The sequence below is a fragment of the Chinchilla lanigera genome, unplaced genomic scaffold, assembly GCF_000276665.1.
Source record: "Chinchilla lanigera isolate Chin_1 unplaced genomic scaffold, ChiLan1.0 scaffold00131, whole genome shotgun sequence".
NCBI lineage: Eukaryota > Metazoa > Chordata > Mammalia > Rodentia > Chinchillidae > Chinchilla > Chinchilla lanigera.
In genome coordinates this window covers 1,957,336-1,983,932 of record NW_004955532.1, presented here as the reverse complement: position 1 = coordinate 1,983,932, position 26,597 = coordinate 1,957,336, and the positions used below count along the sequence as shown (strand labels likewise).

Here is a 26,597-nt window from a genome sequence, read left to right as displayed (position 1 = left end):
TCTGCACTCCACCGGGAATGCTCCTCTCCTGACTTCAGTGCCAGTCCGACCCCTGAGTTCCTCCAGGCGCAGGCCCTCGACCATCTCCTTTACCCACACCACCTTTTCCTTCCCAGGACCGCCTCGTCCTCTTTCCCCCTCTCGGGCCCTGAATGCATCCCAAGCCTCCGGGAGCTCTTGATTCTCTCTCATCCCCAAGCTTTTGCATGCTCTATTCCCCTGTGCCTGGAGTGTCTGTCCCTGTTTCCTTCCAGACCCTCAGGCCTCTGGACAGAGGTGTCATTTCCCAGGAAGCCAGTCCTCGTGGCTGAGCCAGGAGCTTTCTTAGCCTCTGCAGGTCCCTTGTCACATCCAGGCACTAAGATCCTGCCCGGGGGATGGCACCCACCCGTGTTCTCCATGCTGGGCCTCGCATGCCCCATCAGCGAATATCTGTTCAGCGTGAGAGAGGGACACAGGGCACCGAGGTCCCTGCTTGTTACCTTACACCCTCATTCCATGTGTGGTTTGCGGGGGTGGATGGTATGGGAAGCAGAGTTGAGTGGGCCTAAGCTTGTGTGGCTTTAAAGTGACCCCTGATCGACCAACCTGAGCACATCCTGTTTACACAGAGCCCTGACAGCCCTCCTCCACCCCTCGAGCCTACCCAGTCCCTTCCAGGGAGCCCAGGTCCCAGGCTGAAAGCTTACTCCCTATCTGGCTCAGGTAAGAGTTGGGGTGTGAGCCTGGGTTCCTTGCCCCCCCTGGCAGAGGTCTCATCTGTAATGGTCGGGTGATGAACCAGTGCAGGAGACCGCAGCAGCCACCCTGGCCTTGCCTGGCCCCTCGAGGCCTACTCTGGCCAAAAAAGCCTTAGCGTTAGCCTGGTTTCTCACATCCACATCCAAGCCCTTGGCAAATCCTCTAAGCATCACAATATTCAGAATGTCAGGTAATCACTTCTTACCTTCCTGACCACTTGCTCTGCAGCCACTGCCTAAGCGGCCCCCACCGCCATGGCCAAACTCATCTCTCCTCTGGCGAGTGTAGGAGCCTGCTCCCTGGTTCCCCACCTCCTGCTCCTGCCGCCTATGACCTCGGCAGCTGCATGCAGGAGGGCTCTGGTGAAACGCAAGGCAGGGCACCTCTCTTGTCCAACACTCTCCAAGGCTCCTGCTTTGGTGACAGTCAAAGCCAAGTGCTGAGAGTGGCCGCCCCTCTCACAGCGCACTCCCCTCTCTCACTTGCATTCTCTGGGCTAAGCTTCCTCAGGCTCCCTCCCACACCAGGCACGCTCCAGCCTCGGGGGCCCCTACAGTGGCTGGTGTCCCCCTGCTCCTGTCTGCACACCTTTCCCACAAACACCTGTGTGGCTTCTCCCTCACTGCCGCAGGCCTCTGCACACGTACAGCTGCCTCGCCAAGCCTACCCTAATCCCCAGCGCCACAGCATTCTCCATCGCTCCCTGCCTCCCCTTGCTCTCCTAACGTGCTGTGCGATGTATTTATTTCCTACTTATGTTTTGTCTTGTGCCGCTTCTCCATATTATAGACAGCTGAATTAGGTAGAAATGTTACAGGCAGTCAGACAGAGCTAGGCCCTTGGGGGAGTCGGCGCAGAAGATGAGCACACATTACAGCTGTGGCTGGAGGTGCATCTTGCTGAGGGCCAGGCCTAAAGATAAAGATGGAATGACCAGACCTGCGTATCTCCCCAGGGGATAAGCAGTAGATTATACCTGGTATCACCTGATCCAGTAAAGTCTAGCTAGACATCAGTCACCTAGCTGGGTGACCGGGACCTCCTGACTATCTCTTCCAAAAAAGCTCCTTGCTCTTTCCATGTACACTTGCTACGTGACTTGCTTCCCCATTGGATCAACATCTAAGTGGCTGTACTTGTCTTATCAGTTGATCATAGTTTAGTCTTTCGTTGTCCGCCCCACCCCCACCCCCCGCCTTGTGGTGGTGTACACACATCATGATTTTGCTCCATAATACTTCCTTTGAGAAATGGGCTTTGCTGGGCATAGTGGTGCACGCCTGTAATCCCAGCACTTGAGAGGCTGAAGCAGGAGGATCATTGTGAGTTCAAGGCCAGCCTGGGCTACAAAATGAGCTCAAGCCCAGCCTGAACTGCATAGCAAGACCCTGTCTCAAAAAGACAAAAAGAGAGAGAGAGGGGAAGAAGTAGGGGGCTGGGGATTTAGCTCAGCGGCAAAAGCACCTGCCTGGCAAGCACAAGGTCGTGAGTTCGGTTCCAGGTACCGGAGAAAAACCAAAAAAAAAAAAAAGAAAAGAAAGAAGTAGGCTCATTGGCAGCCCACTTAAGTTCCTCCTGTCTCTTTCAGGAACTGTCTGTCCCTCAAAAAAATTTCTCTTTTCTCTTTTTAATTTCCTACTGTTAACCTCTGTTGTTCCTTAGAACTCATTCTTCAGTTTCGGGGAACAGGAACCTGGCATCTCTGACACCCAGCAGGTGGAGAGTTGTATTTATTTCCCTTTATCATTTGGAGGTCCTGCATCATTGGAGTATCCCATGAATGTGTGCAGTGTTGCAGGGCAGGGGGCGCTGAGGGCGCCCCCACCTCGGACCCTCTGTACTCGGATGGTGAACTGTGAGCTGCTTTTCACCTTGGGGGGCCTGTGACATTTACTTGGAACTGAGAATGGGCCCAGAATTTGACTGGGGACACTATCTCTTGTAAGCTGCAGCAGGAGAGACTCAGGGTGGACTCTGCTTTACTTTTCAAGCTGGTGAAGTTCCAATTTGAGCTCCCAGGGTCAGCTATGGACCAGTAGGCAGAGGTGGACCTCGGGGCGGGGGGGACCCTGGTGGCTCCTGACAAGGCTGACTGTGGCAGGATCTGGTCTTGTGAGGTTTCTGGCTGCCTCCCAGGCCTGCATCTGCTGCGCACATTCCCTCCATGTGTCTGCGTAGCCCCCATCCTGGGGGAGGGGGCCCCGATGAGGGCTCTGCAGCCAGCCCTACATGCTGGGATCTGGACTTACTTAACTCCAAATGACTCGGGAATGCCCCTTCCGTGACAGTGGTGGCGGGCGGGTGGCCTCCTCTTGTCCCTCACTCCCAGCAGGGGATGGGCCCAGGGAAGGCAGGTGTGCAGACACAGGGCACCCTGCCTGCCGTCCTGGCCCTCCTCCTCCTCCTCCCTCGCTCCAGACCATCCCTGAGGACGAGGATGGGCTGCAAGCCAAGGTCACCACCGTCCCTTAACTGAGAGAGCTGAGGTCAGAACATTCCTGGCCTGCAGCTCCTCAGGCCGGGAAACAGAGAGGGTTCACCAGCAAGCCTGTGGCCCAGCGCCACTGGGACTGGCCAGGAGGAAGCTGCTTCCAGAACATCTCCCCTTACAGCCTGTTGCCTCAGTGCTGGAGGAAGGTCAGGGGAGAAGCCTGGCGCCAAATACGCACACTGTTGGACCTGCCCCGGCCAACCCGGGGCTGGCGAATGCTCTGTGCAGAATGATGAGCCCCCATACCCTGTGCTGTGGTTGGCAGGGCGTGAGTCAAGCCTGCCTTCCTCATCTTGGGACTTTGCTGCCTGCCTGTAGTGCTGGGGTTTGATTTTCAAACATAACTGACAGAATGAAGGCCTTGGCCATACCTAATCTGTGACCCCTAACCCAGGGACCAGACGTTCTACTTCTGCTGTCTGTGGAGTGAGTTCTAGGAAGGGCTAGGGCTTGGGCTTGCCTTGGCCAGATCATCATTGCGTACGCATTTAGTTACTTGCTTGCTTGTTTATTTTTGTGGTACTGGGGATCAAACCCAGGGGCTCACACATGCTAGCCAAACACTTTACCACTGACCTACATCGCTAGCACTTTTCTTTTCTCTTTCAGACAAAGTCTCACTATGCAGTTCAGGCTGGCCTTGAGCTCACTTTGTAGGCCAGGCTGGTCTTGAACTTGCAGTGATCCTCCTGCCTCAGCCTCCTGAGTGCTGGGATTACAGGTGTGTGCCACAGCACCTGGCAGTTGTACTCAATACAGGGAAATGCTGTGATCTTAAGGAGTAGGGGCCTGGGTAACCTTGTCTGGGGCTTCCGGACTAGGAACACTGGGATGCAACTGCCGAGAGAGAAAAGACTGAAACTGACTTGAGGGCCATGAGGCAAGGCACAGTCTGGCTCATCTTCTAAAGGCCCCTCCATGCAGAGGAGGCGGAAGAGGATGCTGTGTGCATCAGGCAGCGAGCACGGGGGTCTGGGTGGAGCTGGGGCTGCTGCTGGGTATCTGGGGGTTTTTTTGTTTTTTTTTTTTCTGGTACTGGTAATCAAACTCACAACCTTGCGCTTGCCAGGCAGGTGCTGTGCCGCTGAGCTAAATCCCCAGCCCCTCTGCTAGGTATCTGAATGTGCTCGTGGTCTCCTCAGCCTTTCCTCGGGCCTGACCTAGATTCAGTGATAGGGAGATTGGCCTCCCTCACCCCTATGCCTCTGGCTAGGCACATGGCCTGCCTGGCCAGCCCTTCTGCCCACTGCTCCTGAAACAGTGGTTTAAGCTTTATCTAAGGACAAGTTTCTACAAAGCTTGTGTTTGCTGCCGGAAGGAGCAGGCACCAGCCTAGATGAAGGGATAAGAGGCGGGGGAGGGCCAGAGGCAGGGAAGGGACAGGGCCTGTTTGTGGAGATATCAGAAATCCAGACCTGACACCCTACCTTGCCTGGCTCCAGCACCCCCACATTGACTTCGGGGGAGAACTTGTTCCTGCTTCCCAGAGGAATGCGTTCATGGGTCCAAAGCCTGCCTGAGCACCTACTGTGTGTCACCTGTGGCCACTCAGCTATGCTGACAGTTCACAGACGAGAGAATGTCTAGGATTTAAGCAGTGCTCCTGGTGGACCCAGCCCTGAGGGGGCCCAGCTTGCCCAGGACAGCGGCAGAGGGGCACAAGAAGCAGTTGCCCCTGCCGGGCTGGACCCCTCACACACCCCGAGAGGAAAGCGAGGCCTGCAGCATGCTCATGTCCCTGGGCCTTGTCTTCTCTTAAAGGCCCCCACGGCTGTCCTCCAGCCCAAGTTGTCCTGTCTTCTCCCACCACGCCCCTCACACTGTCCCCCAGCACCGTCTCCAAGCTCCCTGAGTGTAACCAGCTCCTGCCCGGGGAGAGGAAGCTGATGGGCAGATGGGTGCCGGAACTGAGAAACCCCAACTCCTCCGCTAGGTGCCCCCAGTCTCAGGGCAGCTATTCTAGAAGAGGAGCCAGGCCTGGGGAGATCCGGTCTGTCACTTCAGACCTGCCCTGTACCGATCACGCTCTCTGCCCTCCCTGGGAAGGGGCTGTGCAGGCATCACCTGCTGTGGTGGATCAACTGGTGGCCAACTTGTAACCCCCAGCCAAACTGAACCACTGCGGCGCTGGGTGTGGGAGGCCACCTGAGGACTGTTGCCGGCAGCATAAGAGGCAGAATTGGAGAAGAAGAAGAGAAGCTGTTAGGGGAGCAGTCGGAGCTGCTGGTTCTCTTGGAGGAGCTGGTCACACTGGCTTTCATGATGAACTTGGCTGGTGTGCTGCTGAGCTATATCCCCGGCCTCCTCATTCTCATCTGTTGAAGGAGCTTAAGACCTTGGTGTTGCTGGGAATGGCTATGGTGCATTTTGGGGAAGCTTTGGTCCTTGCTCTGAGCATCGCTTCCTGGCTCCAGAGGGGAAGATGGCGCACTGTTGAGTCTCCTGGAGAAGCTTGTTGTCCTGGTTTTCCTGATAGGAGCTCGGCCGCTGTCATCATCAGAGGAGCTCAGGACCTCACTTTGCTGAGGATGGCTGTGGCCCTTTTCAGGGAGCTTTGGTCTTTACTTTGAGTGTTGCTTCCTGGCTCCAGTTCAGATCCCTCAGCCTGCTGGCACAGATCCTTCATCCCGCTGGCACAGATTTTCTAGCTTCCACCACTGACCTTTGGGCCTTCCCAGCGCAGATCTGTGAAACAGGCCTGCATGAGACATTGTTGTGGGCTTTAGGCCTCCAGTTGGATTCATGGGAGGCATTGTTATGGGCACTAGGTCTTCAGCTGGACTCATGCAGGACATTGCCATGGAACCCAGGCCCTCAGCTGGATTCTTTGGTCTTTAGTGTGTGAACAGATTTCCTGCACTCTCTTTGTATATGACTCTTTGGGTGACTATTATAAAATAATCTTATAACTTGTGTGTCCTGTATTAAATTGTGTTCCCTTGCAAACCCTGACCCTACACCTTAGAGCTCTCCGAGGACGGTGACAAGGCCCCAGGCAGGAAGGCCCTGGTGTCGAGAGAAGCCTACGCCCGTAAGTAGGAAGACCAGTGCCGCTGGTCTGTGGAGACACAGAGTGGGGACATGGGGCGACGGATCACCCTGGCGTAGTGGCTCAGGAGGGCTTTGACCTCACTGTGCCTCACTTTATCTACCCCAGCATCAGGGCCAACACGCTGGGACCATGAGTGTGTGGGGGAGGCTACCGGCTTCCCCCGGCCCCTCGCTGCAAATCTGGCTGCATGAGGCTGTCCCCACACCTGTGCACTCATTTGTCCTCATTTGGGCAGTGGGGACAAGTGTCAGGCATGGGGCCACATGCCGGTAGCCCCCACACTGGGGGAGGCTGAGGCAGAAGAATAGCAAGTCCATGTTGAGCGAGGGCAATTTAGTGAATTAGCAAGACCCTGTCTCAAAATAGAAATAAAAAGGAGCTGGGAGCGTAGCTTGGTGCAAAGGCGCTGGGCTCAGTCTCCAGTGAGGGGAGAGCGGGGAGAGAATATGAAGTCTCTGATGTCTCTTCCTCACAGGATTGGGAGGATCGAAAGAGCCACTGAGAGCAGATCACAGGAAGCAGCTCCTCCAGGATGTGGGGCACACTCTCCCCACCTCACCTTTGCTATGACTCATCCACCTTCCCCAGTGGGTGACAGGAAAACCTAGACACCATCGCCAGGGGCACAAGCGCCTGCTTGGAATTGCTCTGCCAGGCCCCGGGGGAGTGCAGGTGGGTGTTTGTCTTCTTATCCAACAGAGGAGTCCAACTCCACTCGGGCTGTGGTGACCCATACCTGCCCGGCTTTGACCCCCATCTCCTGTCCCTAAATCCGCTTGTCAGGCATCAGGCCCCATGGCAGTACAGGGGGCACCCACATTCACAGACAGCACAGCCTCTGCAGGTAAATGCTACCCCACCGTCCTAGGGAGAAGACATGGAGCGGGTGACTCAAAGGTTGTTTGGCGGCCTCCTGGGTCCCTGCCTGCCTCCTTCCTTAAACAGATCAGCCTAGCCAAGTGTGGCGGCACATGCCTGAAATCCCAGCACTTGGGAGGCTGAGGCAGGAGGATTGCTATGAGTTCGAGGCCAGCCTGAGGTACATAGTGAGTTCAAGGCCAACCTGAACTTCATGGCGAGACCCTGTCTCAAAAAACCAAAACGAACAAAAACAGATCAGCCTAGAGCTGTGGGAGTGAGGCCCTGCGGTCAGCAGGAAGGTGTTTGCTGGCAGGTCTGAGTAGAGTGCCGCAGGGTGAGAGAGTGACTGACAGAAGGCTGCTTGGGGGAGGCAGCCCTGCTGCTAGGCCGTGAAGGACCAACCAGATTTCCGATTGGAAAGATGGCGAGCAGCCTTGTCCACAGCCTTCAGGCTCACCCTGTACCCCTATGTCCTGGAGGCCAAGCCTTGAGCAGCCTTGAACAGGACACTGGCAATGTCCAAAGGTACAAGGGGGGGCACCGGGCCAGGGGCAGCAGTGGCATCTGAGCCCCATTTGCACTTCTCCTTCCAAAGGTCGGGAGTGCCAGAGCTGAGCGGCAGAGGCGCAGGGTGAAGGCAGACGTGGCGCCTGGAAGGGTCCTGGGGGAGGCCCCAGCTGGAGGCCAGGGGGTAAGGGAGCAGGCAGCCGCTGGCTCTGGGCATCCGGTGGGACTGGTCAGGAGGCTGCGAGGAACCGGGTGACCCTACACGGAGACCTCGGGCCTGTGGGGCCTGTTCTGCCCCTGAGCACAGTCCCGTGTAGACTGACAGCTGTCCTCCCCGGAGGGACAGCACACCCCCCCCCCCCGGTAGGACATGTTGCTTCCAAGATGGTGGTAGGCTGGGGGCTTTGAGGCATTCAGGGGTGCACAAAGCCACCTTCCCCAGCTTCCTCGTCCTCTACGTACCTGGCTATCGCTCAAGTACATGGATGGGCCGAGGCAGGACCCACCTGCCTCTGCAGGGGCACGGCTACCGCAGAGGCCCTTCCCTACAGCCCTTATTCATAAGTGGTAGAACCAGCTGGGCTGGGGGCTCAGGCCTGTCACCCCAGCACTCGGGAGGCTGGGGCAGGAGGAACGTCATGAGTTCGAGGCCAGCCTAGACTACATAGTGAGACCCTGTCTCAAAAAAAGAGAGGTTAAAAAAAAAAAAAAAAAAAAAAAAGAGAGGTAGAACTGAGGCACAGAGGAAGAGGGCTTGACCCAAAGCGCCCCCGACTGAGGGCTTCCGCTGTTTCTCTCAGCCTTTCTCCTGAGGGCCCAAAAGCCAAGGTTCCCGGCCAAAGAGAGGACTTAGACCGCAGCAGGCCTGAGGTACCTCCGGCAGCCTCCACCCTGCCCTCCTGAGCTCTCAAACCCTTGCTCTGTCCGCTCCCGGGCCTAGGCCTAGCAGGGGTTATTCCCGCAGGGCACTGCTCCCGAGGCCTCTCGTGCTGCCGCTCTCCCACTGGGACCCTCCACGCTCTGCCTGCTCTCTGGGTCCTGGGAGGGCCCGGGCCAGTCCCTGACCACTCACCCCTGGGGTCTCCCCGCCTGCATGGGGGTGGATCTGCTGTGGCAGCAGGGGCTCAGGGGCCAAGGGAGGCTTGCAGGGCAGAGCACAGGAGGACACCCAGCCTCCGTCTCCCCCAGGGGCTGTCTGTGTTCCAGGTGTCGGGCCGGGCTGGCGGCTGCCCCGCCCCCGCCAGGTGTGGGGCTTCCGGCAGCTCAGAGGCCCCTTTGTCCCTTATCGTCTCTGCCTGCTTGGTAGCAGCCTGCAGATAAGCATCCCGTTTTGAGCTGAAATTCCAGCCTGGCCGCTGCTCCAGCGCTGGGGTCTGCTGTGCATTTCCCCCCCACCTTTCTCCTTGCACAGTTGGGCCTGCAGCGTCCCCAACCCTGGGCTGCATGGCCCAGCCCCATCCTCCAGGTCTCATCCCCCAACAGGGAGGCACTGCTCCCCTGCTTTGTAGTCCACATAGCTAGGGGCGTCCAGAGGGGACCCCTGACCTACCAGTGGGAGCTTGAAGCTGAAGAGCTGACCCCCATGCTTTCCCGAGGACACCCCCCAAGGCGGGACACAGGACACCGAGGGGCTTCCCGGACGCCCTTCTCGGGGCTCTGCTTCCCTCACCCGGCCCTGTCCCAGCCTCGCTTCTTCCCTACCTCCCCCTCCCCCCTCATTAAGCCGACTAAACCCGCCAGCTCCCTGAAGCAGGAAATTGCATTCTGCCAAGATTAAATGGACTTGAACGCCCTGCCCTGCCTCTGCCCACAGGGGAGGGGAGCTGAGAGGAGCCAAGTTCGCTGAGAGTGGGGGCTGAGACCCTGGACCCCAGCTAGAGGAGGGGTATTTTGGGGTGGGGTGGGGGCTCCCTGAGGGAGCCTGAGAGGACAGAGCTCGTGGGGAGGCAGGGGCCGGATGACAGGACTTGAAGGCCCCCCTTGCTGGGCGGGAATGAGCAGTGAGAGGAAGCCGCTCGTGGGGTGAGGGCGAGCTGTGATTAGGTGGGGGAGGTGGGAGGGAGGAAGCCGTGCCTGGGAGGTGAGCGAGGAGGAGGCCTGTCAGGCTGAGATCCGACCAGCAGGAAATGGGAAATGAGCTTTGAGATGTACTCACTGTTTTTTGGAGTACCCAGAGGGAGGGCTGGCACACCTCGGTCTCCCCACTGGCCCGGGCTCTCAGAGCAAGGGCACGGCCTGGGGCTCTGTGTGACCTTGGGCCCCGGGGAGCCCTACGGGGCCCTAAAGCATGCAGGCTTCCCCAGCCCCTGGCCCGTGCCCCATCAGGACAGACAGCTCCAATGCTGGACCTGGGCAAAGGTGCTCTAACGGGTGACACCTCCTTCCAGGGCTGGGACCCAAAGGTGGGATGATCATCCCCATTGCTCAGATGAGAAGTCTGAGGCCGGACCGGCTGCCTCAGGTCCTAGGGCCCCTGCAAGACCAATTCCTCAAGTGAGGGGAGCAGAAGAGGGGTCATGTCAGCCCTGCCCCTTCCTTTCCAGGTAGGTGGGCCGGGTATCTGGGGGAAGGCTCGGCACCTAGGGCAGACTTTGGGAAGCCCCGTGCCTGAAGCCCGCCTGGGGGGGCAGGGAGGAGCACAGCCGGCTGCACTGGCCAAGGGCTGTCCCCGCGAGCACCCACCCTGGAGTCATGACCAGGGACCACAGTGCTTGCTGACCAGCCCCTGTGTGCCAGTCTGTCCTGGCACTGGAACCGGGAGGGCATGGGGGTCTGGGAAGGACAGTGAGGTGGCAGGGGATGGAGGGCTGCGGGGGAGTCTTCCTCGAGGGAAGCAGAGGCCATCTGCGTCCTGGGAAGGGGAACCTTCTCTGCCTGGCTGGGCGGGGCAGGCAGAGGTTTGCCCCGAGGCTGAGGGGTTAGAGACCCGCTCCCAGCTGGCTGTTTGTTCACCTGCTGGTCCCATGTTAGGCCACCGGAGCCGGACAGTGCCTAGGCAGGAGTCTGGTTCCACTGTGATGGCTGTGGGAATGGGCCTCACCCGTCCAGGTATGGGGGACCTGCCCTATCCCGGGAGGGTCAGCCAAGCTGTGCAGCAGGTATCTGCCCAGCTAGAGCCTCCAGGGTCGTCCCGGATGCTGGGGGAAGACAAGCCAGCCCCTGAAACGGGGCACCTGCACAAGAGCAGCTGCGCCTGGTGGGAAGAGGATGCTGGGTCCAGAGAAAGCTGAGGGGATGAGGACCCCAGGGCTCCTGCTGAATGTTCCCTGACCACCTCTGGTTGGCTCCGTGGTCTCCAGTGAGATCAGTGACATCAGCTGCTGTTGAGATCTGAGACAGCTTGTCCTTCAGGTCACTGACAGTGACCCAAGGGCGGGCCCCTTCCTTGTCCTGGCCCCGTGGCCCCGGGCTGTGCGTTGTGATCAACACCTCTCCTCTGAACTCCCTCCCCTTTGCTCTTCCTGACACCTACTCTCAGGAAAAGCTGGGCACAACAGCCCCAATCCTGAGGGTCCCTCGCAGGCCCTGACCAGGCTGCAGGCCGGGAACCCCTGGACCCGGCCGCCTCTCTCCGGGACTGCTCAGTGGCCCCGGCCCTCCTGTTCAGTCGCCATCTCTGTCTCCACTTCAATGGCCAGGCCGCTCCGCTGTCTTTGCCCCCCAGGTCTGGCAAGATGGAGACCACATCTGGCTTTGTCACACTCAGTCCCAGGTCCTGGCAGACTGGATAACAGCTCTGTTGCTTGACTGACTCACCACAAGATACAGATGTTTCCAAGACTTTAAGGCAAATTCACTCACTGCCTTGCTGTAGAACAGCCTGGAGGTCTCTCTCTTTCCCAGGCCCAGCCTGGGTGATTGTGGGAGGGGTGTGGATATTAGCCAGATGAGGTTTCTGCCTGCAGCAAGCTCAGAATCTTCCTGGAAAACAAGACTGGGACTAAGGAAAGAGGTGCCAACCCATGGCCCAGGAGGCCGGGAGACCCGGACGGGTGGGCAGGTGGCATGTGAGGAGCTGGGTGGGTGCTGAGCTGGGGGGCTGCTGAGGGGATCGGAGAGAATCCTACCGGCATGCAGATGGGGGGAGGGGCAGGGCTGCCCAAGCCTCTCATGTGCGGCCTAATCAGTCAGCACCGGGCCTGGCCTGTGCTCCGCTACTGCCGTCTGGATGTGCTCCCTGCCCACCCCACAGCTGACAGAATGGTTTACAGCCTACACTCCCCCGAAAGCACCCAGCCCTATAATCACAGATCACGGTTTGTGATTTAATATAGGACACATCATTTGTAGGATTATTTATAATATTCACCCAAAAAGTCAAATGCAGAAGAGAACAGGAGTTCTGTCCACACACTGAGATCCGGAGAATCCAGCTGAGGGCTGGATCCCGGCACTGTCCTCCACAGTCCAACTGGAGGCCTTGAGCCCACAGAAATGTCTCATGCAAGTCTGTATCAAGGATCAGTGTTGGGAAGGCCCAAAGGTCAGTGGTAGAAACTAGAAAGTCTGTGCCAGCGAGATGAAGGATCTGTGCCAGGAGGCTGAGGGATCTGCACCAGAGCCAGGAAGGGACACTCAAGGTAAGGACCAGCGCTCACTTGAAGAGACCTGCCGCCCTCCCAGTGACTAGGACCCGAGCTCCTCCAACAATGAGAACAGCTGAGTTTATAGCAGGAAAAGCAGCGCAACAAACTTCTGGAGAATCAGCAGCACCTCATCTTCCTCTCCAGTTCTCCATTTTATGCGTTGGCAACAACCCTCAGGTGGGCCCTCCACACGCAGCACCACACGGATTCACTTACAACCAGCTGGGCATTACAAGTTGACCACTGTTAGTTAATCCACTGCACTGCCCGCTGCAGCCACACTGGTGCTCCTGCCCCCCCCACCCAGTGCCCAGCGCTGGGCAGATCATGAGCTGTGGGTTTTGGAGAAGGCTCCCGCCCTTTCTAAATCCTTACGGTCTTGAAGCCTGAAGCAGGGTGCTCATCTCTTAGCCAGCAGGGGCCTCCCAGAGAACAAGAGCATAGGTTCGGGGTTTCAGCTTGTGTAGCCCACAGTCCCTGGAACCACTTGCTGGCATTTCTTCAGCTTTTCTCTCAAATACCCGCTGGGGAGACAGCTCCTGGGCCCTGATACCTGATCCTGGAGCCTCAGGGACCCCCCTCTCCAGAGGCAGAGCAATTCAGGATTTCTTTTTTTTTAGTCTTTTTGAGACAGGGTCTTGCTATGCAGTTCAGGCTGGCCTTGAACTCACTTATGTGGCCCAGGCTGGTCTCAAACTCACAATGATCCTCCTGCCTCAGCCTCCTGAGTGCTGGGATTATAGGCATGTGCCACCACGCCCGACTGTAGTGTAGTTCAAAACCAGTCAAAATCTGCTCCCTGATGTGCTGAGGGTGTAAGTCCAGTGGTAGAGGGATTGTTTGGCAGACATGAGGTCCTGGGCTCCATCCCAGGCCTGAAAAAAAAAAAAAAAAAGAAATAGGTCCCTGGGTATCAGTGAGCTCTTGAGAACCACTGGTTGCTGGGGTCTGGCTTTCCCTGGGTTCTATAAACCCAGGAGGACCTCACTGGCTGTGCAGAGGAAGAGATAAACAGCCTCTCTGCTTTTCTAGCTGCTACACACCCCAGGCTTCCCACTCAGGACGTCTCCTTGCCCTAGGGCTCGGCCTTGCCTCCCTCCTCCAGGACCTAGACTGTGCTTCTCTGGCCTGGGAATCTGGGAGGGGCGGAGGCAGGAGAAGTGGGCAGGTGCAACGGTGGTGACCACCGCGCTCCTTCATCCTCCCCCAGCGCCGTCCTGCCGCCTCCTCGCCCAAGGTCCTGGCTTAACCCCTCCTCCTCTCCCCTCCCCTCCACCAGCTGGCAGGAGACAGAATGAATGATGCCGCCACCACCAGGAACCCTGTGGCTCTGTCTGGGCTGGTTGAGCCTACAGGGCTGGTGGGAATAATAGCTCATGAAAAGTGTCAAACAGACTTTATTATCCTGTTATGGGAGTGGGGGTGGCATGGACCCAGGTGTTCAGACACATGGGAACCCTAAAAAGGCTTCATGGGTCTTGGTGGGCAGGCAGCAGGTGGAGTGGCTGGAGGAGACTAGGGAGGGCAGTGCTCCCCCAAAACAACCAGCCTAGTCCCCAGGACTTGGGAGAGGGGAGGGAGTGGGCAAAGGCTCAGGTGAGGACCTCGATCTTGGGGTTTTCTGTGGTTCCCCAAGGGCACCTGGCCTGTCTGTACCCCAGAGGGAGTGCTGCCCTTGGCCCTGTGCCCTTTTTTTTTTTTTTTTTGGTAGTAGGAATCGAACTCACGACCTCAGGCTTGCAAGGCAAGCATTTATGCCACTGAGCTATATCCCCAGCTCTTGGCCCTATGACCTTTGTCTCTGACACCCGTCTGAGGGCCCTGAAGTCCCTGGCTTTGGGGAACTGGACCGGGGATGCTGGAGTTACAGTGATATTTTACATCTCACATGGTAGGGACCTGGCTGACTAGCCTACTGATGGTATTTAATTTTTTTTTTTTCTTTTCCGGTACCGGGAATTGAACTCACAACCTCACACTTGCCAGGCAGGCACTGTGCCGCTGAGCTAAATCCCCAGCCCCCAGCCTACTGATGGGATGGGAAAACAAGCGCAGGTCAGAGTGGTGGCAAAAGCCCCACTGCAGGGCTGTTCCGGACCATCCCCTGCCTGAACCTCTTCTCTCAGGGAGGCCCCACCTGTGGGATCAGACTGCAGAGAGACAAGCCAGGGCACGGGAGTTACAGGCGCGGCAGGGCTGGCCGTGCGCGCTGCCTGGGACCCCATCTCTACGCCCAGCCTACTCTGCTTGGGGGAGGCAGAGGACCTCCCTGTCTGTGCTGGGTGTCAGTTTCTCTTCTTCCAGCCTGCGGGTGGGTGGGACAGGAGGGGATGCGGGACCTCGTGAATTTACAGTGGTTAGATTCAGCGAAGCAGGTGCCCAGGGTAGAGGAGTCTACTGGGGAAGGGTGGGCAGCTGGACAGGGTCTGCACCCCCTTCCCGCCATCCTTCACATGCTCTCTGCCCAAATCCGGCCAGCCCAGGGTTCTGCTGTGCTAAGCTCCTTAGGCCCAGGACAGAACATAAACAACATCTGTGCCCTGTTGTCCTAGGGCCTGATATCTCAAGATATCCTCAGATGAGGCCTGGGATGCAGGAGGGCTCCCACACAGGCGCAGAGCTGCATAGGCTGCGCCCTCTCCCAGACCCCCCAGGTGTGCTGGCTTCTGCCTGTTCAGCCATGCCAAGCCCTCATCTTCTGGCAGAGACCTGGGCCTGGGGAAGGAGGCAGGAGAAGGCTGTCCTGTTCCCCAGGGTCCAGTCTGGGTGGCAGAGTCAGGGATGACCTGGCAGCAGAAGCCTTCCTACCAGCTCCTCTGACCCTCCACTTCAGGCTGGGGGTTGTGCACCCCCGACATTCTTACATTCAGAGAAGAATAGAGAAGAAATGAGGTGTCTGAAGATGAGGACTGAGGGGTGGAAATTACCTCAACTGAATTTTAAAAACCCCTGGCTGGTTGCCATAGTAACAGAAAGGTGCATCCCATCACCATGGCAACAGGCAAACACGGAGGTCTGCTGCTGGGATTGGGGATTTGGGATGTGGCCGGAGGGGGTGGGCAGAGGAGGAAGGCCTGGGCTACAGCAGTTGGGGGTGGAGTGGGTTAGCGGGGGCTGGGAATTACTGACTCTCACCTTTCTAGTGAGCCAGAGGCCACGCTGGACCTGGCCAGTCACAGGAGAAAGAACTGCCAGGAGTAATTCTCCAGCTCCCACTAGTTGCTACGACCTCTCTCTGTCTCCTAACTCCTAGGGGCCTGGAACCAGGTCCTGAGTTTAACTGGGTTCCTGGCTGGGCAGAGCCTGGGGCCTGGAGGTGATCTAATTTGGCTCCTGACCTTAGGGGGTCACTGATCCTGAAAGAGAAGATAGCTATATGTGAAGGCATCAAGATGCACCTGCAGGTTTGCTATGCACACCTGAACAGTGATGGCTCACACCTGGAGGATGGCTCCCCACGGCGGCTGTCACGTCCTACAAGGACCTGGTCTCCAGGACTCGGGGAAACCTATCAGCAGGACCCTATTTCAATGGGAGGGTCCAGGCAGAGGCAGAGAGGCCACTCAGGGAACCCAGGACAGCCAGAACCACAGGGGACTTCAGCAAGGCCCAGTGTAGTCTCAGCACCGACTTGCAGCCTTTACTGTGAGTGTGACCCTCCTACACCCATAAGCACCGTGCCGGGAGCTGGACATTCGGGCTCACTGGCCCCACTGCCTGACCCGCCGCCATCAGAGCCATCAGAGCGAGTCTCCCGGGCCACCCAGGGACGCCATAAGACGCTTGTTAGACACACCTGGGAGTGCTGTGGCTCCGGAGCCTCCAGCTTCCCCATTAATGCATTAAAGCAGTCAAGCTGCAGAGGTGACATGGGCGGCCTGTGGCCTTGGAGAGCGGGCTCTTCTGTGCATGCGTGCATGTGTATGTGTGTGTGTGTGTGTGTACATACACATATGAAACAGTCAGCAAGGAGGTGGGGGTCTCTCCCCTCCAGCCTGCAGCTTCAGGTGGGCTTGTTCCTGTCTAGACCCACAGGCCCACAAGCAAGGTTCCCCTCAGCTGCAGGCACAGCCCAGGCATGAGGACTCTGAGGAGGCGCAGAAGTGCCAGGCGGGGCTGTTGCCTGGACGCGCAGGTGGGCTGTGTGAGCCTTAGGACTGTCTGGGTAGAGAGCGGAGCAGTCACCGTGGAGGTTTGGAGGAGAGGCCCTCTGGCTCCGGACAGGTGGGAGGCGCCCCAGGAAATGCGGTGGGTAGAGCACTCGGGGCTCTGGTTTGACCCCCAGCACTGGAAAAGAGAGACAGAAAGAGATGGGGGGACCAGGTGCCCCAGGCCTCCTGCCGTCTCTCCAGAGCCCGGTGGAGTCTGATGAGGCTGCTCCTCCAGGAGGCAACGGGTGGAGGGAGGCAGAGGCCTTCCTGCCAGGCCCCTCAAGGGCAAGTCAGTGCCTCAGACAGGAGCCCCGCCCAAGCGCCCCCCACGGGCAAGTAGCCCTTACAGGGTGCTACCTCCCCCTAGCCTGGCCCCGATGAGCGAGTCCTGAAGTGCCAACAGACCACGGCGATCCTGCCAAACACAGGAACATCCCGCGCGGCCCACTGCAGCCCCCAGGCAGGAGTGCCTGCCCAGGCCCCAGAGGGCCCTTCAGCACCTGCGCCCTAGGCTTGCAGCTACTAAGGCTGGAGTCGGGCGGCAGGGAGAGGCGCTGAGCCAGGCCCTGCGAGGGTGGGACTGGGGCACACTCTCACACGCGTGCCGCTCCCACAGGTGGGCATGCTCACACAGGGCTGCAGGCATACCCGTACTTGCCCAGAAGAGGCTGAGACCCCTTTCCCATCTCCACCCCACCCTCTCCCAAGGCAGAGCCGGTCATGCATGGACAAGTGGCGCCCCTCCACGTCCTGGGCCTTACCCTACAAATGCGAGCCGGAGGGACTTGCAGGCCCCAGCTCCAGGGCTGGCTCCACCTCGGCCCCCAGCTGGCCTGTGCCCCGCACCAAGTGGACCTGGTTTTTCTCAGAGCTCTGCCACGTGTCTGCCAGGTGTCCCCCAGGTGTGCAGGAGCAGAGCAGGGGGAAGGGCAGCCAGAGAGGGAGGTAGGGGTCACCTCTCAGGCTCCTCGGGCTGCCCTCCCCTCACCAGCCATGAGTCCCAGTTGACGGATCCTGACTGGTTGCCTTTCTGGGGACTGTACCCTGTGAGCAGGTTCGGAACCCCTGAGTGATCCCACGAGTCGCCTAGACCCATCACTGGGCCAGGAATGCCCAGGGTCTTACTGGGTTCACTTTTTTTCTTTTTTTCTGAGACAGGGTCTTGCTATGTAATTCAGGCTGGCCTCAAAGTCTTGGCAATCCTTCTGCCTCAGAGAGTGCTGGGATTACAGGTGTGCACCACCACGCCTAGCTTGGGTTCACTATGAATGATTCAATTTTGATAGAGTATGGTGGTACACACCTGTAATCTCAACATTTGGGAGGCTGAGGCAGGAGGATTGCTGAGAGTTCAAAACCAGCTTGGGTTACATAGTGAGTTCAAGGCCAGCCTGAAGTACATAGTAAGACCCTGTCTGAAAAAACAACAACAAAAAAGCCCAAAAATTTCAGGGTTTCCTTGGTTGTCATACCCCAGGATTGTCCCTAAATGTGGATCAAATGCCACTCTGGGTGCAACAGCTGTGCACACAGGAGAAGTTAAATGTGCCCCAGGTGCAGTGTGTGCCCTGCCCCTGGTACTGGAGTGTCTCACTTAGCACAGCCAAAGTGACACTGACTTCCACCCTGAGGAGAGGGCATTGCGCCATCTTCGCGGTACCATACAGACACCCACGACCAAGGAAAGTATTACGTTTGGAGCACCAGTATGTACCCATATTCCGCCCCCTGCAGCCTGGGAGACATGTGCCCCCCTCCACCATGGGTGCCGATGAACTGGGGGCAGTGCTTACCCCGCGCTGGCTGCTCTGTGTCCTCCCAGCTCGGACCGCAGCGCCTGGGTGGGGCCCCGCCGTGCTCTGGGCGGCTGTGCCCCTCGGCAAGCCGCGTGCGTGCTCCTGTGCTCAGGTCCCTGCCTGCCTTGGCTCGGTGTCACTCCCACCTGGCCAGGACGCAGCCGCGGTGGGTGCAGCGTTACCAGCCCTCGGGTGCAGGGTGCAGTGTCTCCTGCCCTCTGCCAGTCTCCTGCTCTTGAAACAGTCTCCCCTCCTGCTGCTGGGACTGATGGGGAGATGCTTGGGGGGTGGTGGGAAGGGAGGGGAAGCTGGGCCAGCTCAGAGAAGCACGCTCTGGGCTGGGGCAGCCCTGGGGGGTCTGTGACCCATAACACACAGCAGGCTGGAGATCCTCCCCCAGCACCGACCCCTCAGAGGGGCACTGAGCAGCCTCATTCCGCCCCCGCTCAGTGTCTGGGGTCGTCTTGGTGAGTGTGCGTGTGTGCGTGTGCATGCGTGTGCGTGCGTGCATTGGGGAGGGCGTTGTTGAAGCCACCCAGACTCAGCACAGCATCAGCAGGAGGGGTGGGCCAGGGATGTAGCAGTCCAGCTGGCTTAGTCTAGGTAGACTCAGCCTGGCACTGGGGACAGCAGCATGGTGAGGGGCAGGGGACAGGCCTTGGCCAGTGTGGCACCCTAGAGGCAGCGCTCTCACCACCCTCTGCTCCTAGCCCTGTCTCTTAGAGTCCAGCTTCCCCTGAGCCTGCCCAGGCCGCCCTGTGGAGCCAAGAGACCACCCAGAGAGGCCTGCCCTGAGCCAGATCCAGCCTCAGGAAGCTCCAATCAGGATGTCGGTTTTCTTTTCTTTTTTTTTTTTGAGACAGGGTCTCCCTATGTAGTTCAGGCTCCTCTTGAACTCAGTATGTGGCCCAGGCTGGCCTCAAACTTTTGGTGATCCTCCTGCCTCAGCCTCCTGAGTGCTGGGATTACAGTTGTGCACCACCACGCCCAGCAAGTCTGGGGTTTGGAGGCTGCCTTTCTCCCCAGCTCCCAGGACAAAGGTTTGGGCTGGGACCTGGCAGATCCTGCTTATCTCGTCATAAATATTTATCAGGCTCCAGGGGCCAGAGCCTGCAGCTGGCTGTGAAGGGGGTGGGGTGGTGGGGCAGATGCTGCTGAAGGCTCTCAGAGCCTTTCCCTAATGAGGGTGCTGGGTTGGGAGAGTGCCACCTGGGCCTTGGGAGCCTTGGGGAGGGAGAGGACAGATGGACAGCGGGACAGAGTCAGGCTAGGCAGGAAGACCTGGGGGACTTGGAGATACTGCAGGCTCCTTTCCGGACTGCCCTCCCTGGGGCACCGGTGAGAGCTCGGCTCCCCAGATGCATCGGTGAGTCCCCTACTCCCATCATCCCGCAGACTGCACCCTCGCTGCCCCAGGGCTCCCCACGCATCCCTGCCCTGCCAGCCCTGCACCCGGAGCTGTGCTCCTGCACCCTGTCTGCAGTGTACCCCAAGGGGCGCTGCCCGCGCAGGGATGCCCTCTCTCACCTCCCGCTGCTCTACGCCCTCCCCGTTCTCCTCAGTCTCCCTCCAGGGACGGAGCCACCGCCCAGCGCCCTTCCCTGACGCCGGCTGCAGAGCTCCGTCCTGCGGCCGTGCTCCCCACGGCAGGGCCGCTTCCCCCGCCACGGGCCTCTCTCCTCGCTGACCACAGGCACCGCGCACCCTCTGCGAGCCAGCAGCTGCCCGCCAGGGTCCTGCCAGCGCCTCAGCGCGCCCTCCCGGGCCGCCCCGCTCCCTGTGCCTCCTCACTGGCCGGTGGGGCCCCCGGCGGGATCAAAGCTCTGCTCGAGCCGAGCTGTGCAGCGGGGGTCTGGGAGCCTTTGTCTGGGGAAGCAGGGCGACTAGGAACCGAGAGAGGGCACCTTTCGGGGCCCAGAGCTGCCTCCTCACCCTCACAGGCAAGCACGGCGGCAGACAAGGGGCCAGCCTGAGCCACGGGACGCCCCGAAGATAACGAGGGGCGGGCGGAGGGAGGACGGCCTCGGGCACAGCCTGGGGGAGCCCGCCTCCCGAAGCCCAGAGTGCTCGTTAGCGCAAGCCGAGGGGAAGGCGGCGAAGTGGGTCAGCCCCTCCCCCGGCCGCCCGGCAGGTGTGGGGGAGGAGGCTGCTCAGCACCGCCCCTGGGGAAGTCGGTCCCTCCGAGGCCCATCCCCGCCCGCCCCGCGTCCCAGCCTCCCTGCACCCCCAGCCCCGCTCTTCACGGAGCCCTTCCTTCCTTCCTTCCAGGGGCCGCCTCCCGGAGCCGGCTCCCCCTCCCCTCCCTGCACCCCCCGGCCTCCTCCCCTTTCGGTGCCCCCAGCCCAGCTCCTCCCGCTCTCCGCGGCCCCCACCCCCAGGTGCGGGCCCCTCGCCAGCCTCCCCAAGGCGTCCTCCGGACTGAGCCACACCTGGGAGAAACTGAAATCTTAGACTCCGACTCCCGCCGTGCAGCAGACACCCCTGCCCTGGCCACGGAAGGCGCTAAAGCAGCTCGGCGGGGCCAGGCCCAGGGTTCTGCCAGAACACGCATGCAGGTGGGGGCAGGGCAAGGGGCGGCTCAGCCCAGGGCTTTTCTGCCCCGGCCCCCTTGATGCCAGCTGGCCCTGGGCATCTGCCCTGGGCTCCAGTATCCGCCTCTTCTTCCCGCAGTTACAGGAGTGAGGTCCTGGCAGGTCCAGCTCAGAAGAGCTGTGGAGGAGGGGAGGGAATCTCCAAGGGGGGGTCCTCTGTGTGTGGGAGCCTGCCTTGCACCTCCAAACCAGGCTAGAGCTGGATGAGGGCGCTGCGACACGGTGCAGTCAGCTTCCCTCCCTGCCGGCCCTTCCTTGCTCAAGCACTTTCTGGGGCTCCCCCTTTCTACCCGGGCCTCCTTGCTTGGGCTCTGAGACCTCTAGACCTGCCTTGCTGGTCCCAAGACAAGGGGGAGGGTGCAGACGATGCTCTGCTGCCCTGGATGTGGGGACACAGTTCTGGGAGGGGCTGAGTGGCCCCCACCGAGCCCCCCTCATCACTGCGGCCTGAGTAGGAGGGTCCGGCTGCAGAAGAGTTAATCTCAGGGTTTCCCCACCCCACGTGTACACAGTCAAATTCCAGGAACGCTTTCCATTAAGGACGCTTGGAGCAGATTTCATTTACATTAATAAGAACCAGAAAAATCCGCGGGGGCGGGGCGGAGGTAGTGTAGTGGTGGCGGCTTGGGCTGGCGCAGAGCTGCTGCTCATGGTGTGCATCTGAGTCTGGGAGAGGGTGGAAAGGGGCTCAGGCGGGGCTCCTGGACCTAGAGGGGAGGCTATGCCCAGCCGGTGCTGAGGAGCTGGAGAAGACAGCATCATCGCCTGGCCCTGGGAGGTCCCTGTCTGAGGGAGGAGGCCCAGCCCAGCTGATTCTGGGGACTCCTTGCCTTGGAGGGGTGGCTGAGCCCAGCTGGCCACAGGCCCCCAGTCAGAGGGGACGGCAGCACTGGCTGGACGTGATGGACACCAAGCCATGTGCCCGTGAGGGCAGGGGCGAGGGCAGTGGGTTCGAGTGAGTCTCTAAGCTGCGAATGCGAGGTCCCTCTTGGAGGTGCCGTCCACCAGTGTCCCTGTTGCTGCTCCCTCCCCGCCCTGCAATGTGTGGCTGCTGTATTTTGCTAAGCCTGGGGCCCACGTGCTTCAGGACAGGGTGTCCTTCATCTCTCTGACTCCAGCTCTACCTTCCAGCCCCAGACCTGGACAGCGGCTGGCTCTGAGATCTGCTCAGTGAGCTCAGGAGCTTTTTAAGGGTAGAAACCCCTGTGATTCACCTACCTGGAAACGGGGAGCCGCGGAGTGGCTACGTGCACAAGGGAGTGTGTGTTGGGCCAGTGCCTTGTGCTGCAGCCCTGGGGCTCCTCTGCCTTCCCAGCTTCCAGCCAGCGGCCAGAGTAGGTTTCGTTCCTCCAGGGGTAGCAGCAGCACCTGCTTGCGGCCCGCTTGTGCAAGAGCCGGTCTGTACTTGCATGCGGGTGAGCCACGCTTCCAGATACTGGGGGTTAGATCCAGGGTCTTCACACTGAGCTACATTCCCAGCCCCTTTTTAGATTTTATTTTTACTTTTTAAGTTTTTGGTACCAGGAATCAAACTCAGGACCTCGCACTTGCCAGGCAGGCACTGTGCCGCTGGGCTATATCCCCGGCCCTAGTTTTATTTTGAGACAGAGTTTCTTTCTTTCTTTTTTTTCTTTTTTTTTTTTTCTGGTACCAGGAATCAAACTCAGGACCTCGCACTTGCCAGGCAGGCACTGTGCCGCTGGGCTATATCCCCGGCCCTAGTTTTATTTTGAGACAGAGTTTCTTTCTTTCTTTTTTTTCTTTTTTTTTTTTTCTGGTACCAGGAATCAAACTCCCGACCTTGCGCTGTGCCGCTGAGCTAAATCCCCAGCCCCTAGAGACAGAGTTTCTTGCTAAGCTGCCCAGGCTGGACTTGAACTTGTGATCCTCTTGCCTCTAGCTCCAGAGTGCTGGGATTAAGGTGTGTGCCACCACACCTGGCCGCAGAGGGGTACACACAGGCTTCACACAGTGGGAGGTGCGCTAGGGCCCGCAGATGTCCGCATGTAGCAGCCTTGCACCCTTCTAGGGGGTGAGGGGAATCTGTACGCTGCCGGCCCCAGCTGGATGGCTATCTGGGCCAGTGTGTGTATGTGCTATGCGCATGCTGCATGCTTACGCACGCAGACGGGGCCTCCAGCCTAGCCAGGGGAGGGGAGCGGGAGGGGAGGGAAGGAGCCCTAGGCAGAATGCCCCTCAGGACGTTGGCTCCCCTCTGCCTTGTTCCAGGCCTCAAGGTCTGGCCATCCTCTGGTTGTTGTCTGTGCTGGGCCTGGGGGGCCTTGGGCTGAACCCAACCCTACAGGGCAGGCCAGGCTGGCTCCTACACCTGCACCCTCCCTGCCTCCAGGCCCAAATCAGAGGATGGAGGAAGGGAAAGGAGCCCTAGAAGTGGGAGACTGTATGGGAACCTGCGCTGCACCTCCCAGCTAAGGAGAGAGCTGATGAGGACGCCAGGCGGTGCAGGTGCAGTTTGTTAGCGCGCCCCCTCCTGTGGGCAGAAGCTGCATTGCATCCAGGAATCATTCTTGAGTAGCTTCTGCCCCGTTGGACTCAGGGAGTTATGATGCCCACCTGGAGCTTGGAGCCCAGATCAGGGAACCTGGCCGGGCACAGAGAAGAGGGCAGGGGTCCTGGCCAGGCCTCCTGGCTCCTCCTCTTGCCCGCTTGCTGTGGTTTCCTTCGTCAGCATTCAGTCGTCACTCACAGTTCAGGTTTGTTGCTGTTGTTTTTTGGCGGTACTGGGTATTGCGCTCAGGGCCTTCACACTTAGCCACATCCCCAGCCGGTTTAAAAAATTTTGAGATGAGGTCTTGGTAAATCACTAAATTGCCCAGGCTGGTCTTAAACTTTCAGTCCTCCTGTCTCAGCCTTCCAGAGTGCTGGGATTATGGGCCTCAGCTACCAGGCCTAGTTCAGCTTGGTGCTGTGGGAACAACCTCCCTTTCTGGCCAGTGAGGATCACTGGTGGAGAGGGTAGGGGACCCTCAACACCTTGCCTTGGCATTTGCTTGGCTCCACACAAACACTCAAGATTCAAATTCTATGGGGCTGGGGATTTAGCTCAGCGGCAAAGCGCCTGCCTGGCAAGCGCAAGGTCGTGAGTTTGGTTCCCGGTACCAGAGAAAAACCAAAAAAAAAAAAAAAGATTCAAATTCTAGCAGGTCTCCCTGAAACTCTGGCCTGGGAAGTGGCACTGGGAACCTCCAGTCCCTCAGGTCTTGGTGGGACACGCACTATCACACAGAAACAGGGCCTGCTGGACGATGGAGTGCTGCCACCTGGTGGCCACCAGTAGCATGGTGGACCTGTCCTCCCAGGTTGCGTCTCTGGGCAATCTTCCCTCTCATCCCACCTGTCCCTGAGGGCACTCATCCCACAGGAATTAGGGTGGCTGGGCTCCAGGCGCCCTTGAGACCCCCAGCCAGACTATGCATGCCTGGGGAGCTTAGCTCAGGCCTGGCTGCTCCTCTGGACTTTGAAACTTGTTTGATGCACAGCCATGACAGCTGCTCCTGGACAGCCCTCAAAGCCCTGCACATTGTAGCAGCTATCCCAGCCAAGGGGAGTCTGGGCTTGGGAAACCCAGAGGCTCACTCTAGGTCAGCAAACGCTCCTTCCGAACTTGGGACAGGTTTTCCCGAGTAGGAAGTGTGCATGCTTTCAGGATCCCTACGCCAAGACCATGAGGACAGCAGAGCAGCGGCTCTGTGCACAGACCACCCGCGTCTTTGGGCTTGGGGCCAAAGCCAAGCAACCCCGTTGGGCCAGTGGGAGGCCGCCCGTACCCTTGGGTCTTCAGCCTCCGGTGCTCGGGGGCGACAGCCCTCCCGCCGCAGCAGGACTCCCAGGTACGTTCCTACATGGCCTGAGCACCAGGTGCAGCCCGCCGGCCATCAGCTCAGCTGCAGGGTGACGGCTGCAGCCCGCCAGGCCGGCTGCTGGCACGCGGCTGAGGAGGAGTCCCTGCTTCTCTGAGCGGCTGGCTGAGACCCTCTTACCCAATGCCCTCGGTTTTTCGTCCTAAGAAAGGCCATGTTTGCACTGACAGCACAGGCTGTTGTTTGGTACAGCCTGCGTGGGAGCAGCCTGACGGAGCTCAGAAAAAGGCACTGAACAGGAAAGGCAGGGTCCCAGTGCCCTTGCTGGTGTAAGAGTCAACTCCAAGGCTGGAGATGCTGAGGGAGGAACGGCCACCTAAACTTTGGTGCACACAGGCCCCGTGATGCCTGTCCTCACCTGAAGAGCTACCCCACTGCCCACAGGTGTGCTCAGGTGCCAGGAGCCCCAGCATCTCCCAAAGGCATCTCGGGGGGGAGCAGACCTGACACTTGGGTGGGAGATAGACTGAGTTCAAGCCTGTGAGGCCCCCAGCCTTCCTTCACTTTGTGGCTCGGAGCGTCTGTACTTGCCTCGTTTCCCTAGCAAAGCTGCGGTTAGGCTCAGCCTCGCCAAGGCACGAATGGCGGCCCGGGAGGACCTGTGCCTTCAGAGCTCCCTAAGTATTTCCTGTTCCAACTACGTCAGGGCCAGACCTGAAAGTAACAAAACGTGACTGACCCTGAAAGCCGCAATCTGTTCTAGCTCTAAGAACAGACCACCTTCCTTGAGGGTATACCGCATCTACGGGGCTCAAGCACTGCTTGGCCAGATTGGTAGTGTCGAGTACCCGTCACGTCCCCTGGTTCCGAGCAGCCTCTGGGACTCGGCACTTCTGCACTTGCCAAGCATGGTCCAGAAGGGCACCGTGTAGAACAGAAAAGTGCAACGTCCAAGAGTTGGGGGCAAACCTTGACGACAGTCTCTTCAGCAGCCAAGACAGAAGTGGAATGCTGGGGGGGCGGGCATGGCCTAAGGCAAGGACAGTCTACCCAGCAGGGTGGTAACACCTACCCCTTGCACACCTGAAATAACCTGGTCTTTAGAACCTGGAAAAGCTCCCCCGGTTATGATTTTCCGTGCATTTTTTTTTTTTTTTTTGGTACTGGAAATCCAGCTCACGACCTTACGCTTGCCATGCAGGTACTGTGCTGCTGAGTGTACTCCAGGCCCTCCATAAAGTTTTGAAGCACGTTTAACTCTTCTGTTTCTTTTTTTGAGACAGCGTTTTGCTATGTAGTTCAGGCTGGCCTTCAATTTGGGATGAGGCCTCAGCCTCCCAAATGCTGGGATTACAGGTGTGCGCCACAGCAGTCGATTGTTGAACTCAGATTTAAACATGAGACCAGACCAGGTGTGATGTTACATGCCTGTAATCCCAGTACTGAGAGGACGAGGCAGGAGAATCACAAGTTTGATCCCAGCCCACCCTGGACAATTTAAGACTCTATCTCAAAATAACTAAAAAAAAGGGCTCAGTGCAAAGTCCCTGGCCAATACTGGAGGTAAAAAAAAAAACAAACCTGAACATGATGTTGGGACTGGAAGTGTAACTCAAGGGAAGGGCATCCGCCTAGCATGCCTCAGGCTGACTGACGGCCATCACACAGCTGGGTGTGGTGGTACGCGCTTGTGATCCCAGCACTCAGGAAGATTGCAGGATTGAACAAGGGACCAGCCTGGGCTACACAATGAGTTCAAGGCCAGCATGGGCAAGATAGTGTAACCCTGTCTTAAAGCACTACAACAAAACAAAAAAACCGAACATGAATGTTGGGGGCAAGGAAACAAGCATAAAATACCACATGTAAAAAACCAACAGACTGAGGCTGGGGATACAGCTCAGTGGCATAGCACCTGCCTGGCAAGCACAAGGGCCTGAGTTCGATTCCTGACACCCCTCCCCGCAAAAAAACCAACAGACTTATGGCTCAGACAGGCT

The 26,597-nt window shown here is 58.8% G+C and overlaps 1 long non-coding RNA gene across 2 annotated transcripts; it reads right to left on the bottom strand.

Annotated features, from left to right (window-relative positions):
- Window positions 1-12,934: 12,934 nt before the first annotated feature.
- Window positions 12,935-19,085, bottom strand: LOC102025165. Of its 2 annotated transcripts, none has more exons than XR_001232022.1 (3): window positions 18,183-19,085; window positions 16,035-17,273; window positions 12,935-13,113 (listed from the first exon to the last, which is right to left on the bottom strand). It is a non-coding gene; the product is annotated as an uncharacterized LOC102025165 (long non-coding RNA). The 2 variants fall into 2 exon arrangements; XR_264720.2 differs by lacking the exon at window positions 12,935-13,113 and having other exon boundaries at window positions 13,946-16,525; window positions 17,151-17,273.
- Between the last annotated feature and the right edge of the window lie 7,512 nt (window positions 19,086-26,597).